This window comes from Limulus polyphemus, unplaced genomic scaffold (assembly GCF_000517525.1).
Source record: "Limulus polyphemus unplaced genomic scaffold, Limulus_polyphemus-2.1.2 Scaffold7588, whole genome shotgun sequence".
NCBI classification, from domain to species: Eukaryota; Metazoa; Arthropoda; class Merostomata; order Xiphosura; family Limulidae; genus Limulus; species Limulus polyphemus.
Window position 1 is genome coordinate 19425 of NW_013673198.1, and position 3446 is coordinate 22870.

Below are 3446 nucleotides of genomic sequence, written 5' to 3' on the forward strand. Positions count from 1 at the left end.
AGTGACCCAGGTACATCGGTGCGCAGAGAGAACAGTTATGACGTGAAAAACAAGGCTGTATTATACACATGGCGTATTTTATTATCGTGTCTAGAAAACTAAAGGCCTGTTTTCTGTCTGTTAAATGGTCCGACAATAAGTAGATTAAATATCCTCGTAAAAGGACATATAATTGATAAACATTGCTATTTCAAGAATTATCGCTGTTATAATAGTGTTTTCCAATATAATTTATTAAATAATAGTAACTGACGAACTCAAGATGTAACATCGGGTCACGTGATTCAACCTCTGTTCTTCAGTTAACAAGCAATGTGTTCTGTGACCTTTCAGGCTTGTGATGTCTACATAATATTAGCATACTGACGGAAATATGACTGCGTTTTGATGTTATCTGATCAATTTAAGCTGTTATAAAACTTGTTTTTAAAGCTCCGCACGGGCATATCGTAACACACATTATGACTGAAAACCCTATTTTATTAATATCTATCAAGACTTCTTGAACCTACGTGTTTTTCTAACATCATGAACGTAACACTCGTTATCTTATCCTTATGCCCCTACCCCAGTGAATCATTGTTAAATCTGAAGACTTCTTATTCTGAAAACTGGGTATGCAGCTTTACGTTTAACGAAGTATGACTAGTCCATATATTGTAACAGTAAAATATATGACTGGTCATTATGCCAAGTTTGAACTTGAAGCTTTCTTCAGGACCTGTCACTTTGACCTTTAATCAAAGATACATTATTTTATGACTTCGACTCGGTTATTTGACTGAATGTATAATAGTTAGTTTAACTATGTACAGAAATTGGCTTCCCTGGCTAATTTGTAGTGAGTGATTTTTACATTTTTGTTTAAAATTGTTGTATCTCTCACTGTTATTATTGTGTATTTTAGGTTGTTTACTGATTTACTATTATTTTGTGAATAAAGAAACTTTGTATACTTGTATATCTAATATGCATTGTCAGTTCGAAGTTTGCGTATATACAAAATGGCCTTGCAAGGGTTCTCAGTCTTCCGATCTACTGGCCATAATTATTTGTACGAATTAGTTTCCCGAAGCCGTTGTTCGTTCGAAACCGAGATATACAGCCCACGTAATTGGATTGAAAAACTTATTAAAGAGTCTGAAACATTTATGGTATCTGTAATATTATGAAGTTGATTATTGGAAACATTTACCATTTAGTGTCTCATACGATACCCGGATTTCGTATATATATATATATTTATGTGTGTGTGTGTCGCCAAGCTGGAAGATCGGAGCTGCTCCCATTCACGAGTTTAATTATACGTATTACTTGCTTTCATTTCAAACGTTTTTCCTTTTAGGCGTAACGTTGAATGCCAACAAACACGATGGAGGGCTTCCTTTAAAATGGTTCTAACCTCGTGAAAACACGTATTTTATTACTGATTGCCTTAATAATTCACAATAGACTTTATAAGTTCGCCAGTAATATTAGTTATCTACTTTGTGTGACGCGGTTATTGTGTAAGGTAAATATTGTGATGATATTTTGGATCATTTTCAAAATATCGAAATGGCTTCACATTATTTGACAGTCAGGAGTAGTTTATTAAACTTTATTTATTAATAAAGTGTCCTTGGAAAGAGTTAATTAATCTTAGACGAATCTGTCTATCTATAACTTTGGTAATTACACAGTTGCACTCGCAAACTGTTAATATATTAGTTATTATTAAAACTTACCAACGAATGACAGTGCTTTGTAATAAAGCAGCAGGAGTTATTTTCTTGTTTTAATTTAAATTGGATTAGATGTTTCGGGAAATTGTTAAATTTAAAACGGATTTGATTCGTTAAAGCATACAGACTGAAAATGTATTTAGGGGAAACAAATTCTAAATGCATAAATTTCTAGGAGGTTCAGAAGTGACCATAGAAGTTAAACATGATAGTCTGTCTATCTACCCCACGGCTAAGGTTTGGGACCAAAATGCATGTTGGGGAGAAGGGGTGGGGCCAAAATCTGATTTGAATATTGTGAATGCCGTGTGTGTACTATAACTCGCAGAAAATAAAATGTGAGGGGGGGCATCTACTAACCGACGGTTAAACGCACACCAAGGAATGTTTTGCTAAGAGACACCTAGCGGAACATTTCGTAACTATATAATAATCGATTAGTTACTCAGTTCGAATTAGACTAAGTATTTGACAAAACCTAATAGTTCTCTTTCAGTATGATGGATATTTGCGTGTAAACGTGGACATAAGTAGCTTAAAAGTAATTGATTTATCGAACAATACTGAGCAGTAAATACTTGACGATGGCATAACGTTTCGTGACCTCTAGCACAGTAAGTGTTTAACTGTGGACCTGATTTCACCTGAGGTAACCCGAGTTAACTGATCAAAAACACGACTTGAAAATATAAAAGTAATCGTGTATTCCTGACCTTAATTAATGAACAGAAATTACTCACTTCATTTTAGCTAATATTTGTTATTAAATTTGCTATGCACGTGTATTTCATATCGTGTATTTTGTTTGTTTGAAGTTAAGCACAAAGCTACTCAATGGGCTATCTGTGCTCTGCCCACCACGGGTATCGAAAACCGGTTTCTAGCTGTGACACTGGGGGGCTACATCGTGTAAGGACAGGTGTTTTAAGTTTCAAACAGTACGTGTTATTTATTGTACGTCGTTCATCAGCGTCTGTTGTATTTTAGTAGACATATTGTACCGCGGATTTCATATCAAACTTTCGCAGGTTATTTGCTGTGCTGAGTTTCTAGGTCAAATGTCATTTTATTTTACCAGTATCGTTGGCGGCCCAGCATGGCCAGTTGGTTAGGGCGCTTGTCTCGCAATTGAGGGTCGCGGGTTCGAAGCCCCGTTTCACCAAACATGCTCACCCTTTCAGCTGATTGGGGCGTTATATTGTGACGGTCAATCCCACTATTCGTTCGTAAAAGAGTAGCCCAAGAGTTGGCGGTGGGTGGTGATGACTATCTGCCTTCCTTCATGTCTTACGCTGCTAAATTAGGGACGGCTAGCGCAGATGACCCTGGTGTAGCTTTGCGCGAAATTCAAAACAAACAAACAAGTATCGTAGGCCTTAATTGAATTGTTAAAATTATATTCATTTCACTTTTCTTTTTCAGAGTTTCAGCATTTAACAAGTGCTAAATTTACACCACACTGTAGTAAATAATGACAGATTTAAATTGTTTTTGTAAGAGACTCGTTTTATCGATAGGGACTTCGTCTTACTTTTCATGTTGTGATATTTATCATCCCTTCTAATAAAGCCAGTCCACCCCCCAGCGGTCGTATTTTTTATACATGCAAAAAATACAGTTCAGATCTTATGCCCTTCCACCAGATAGATATTAAAAAGATATATGAACAGTACAAATACAATACAATTAAAGCTAAAAGACAATACTAATAAGTAACTTATA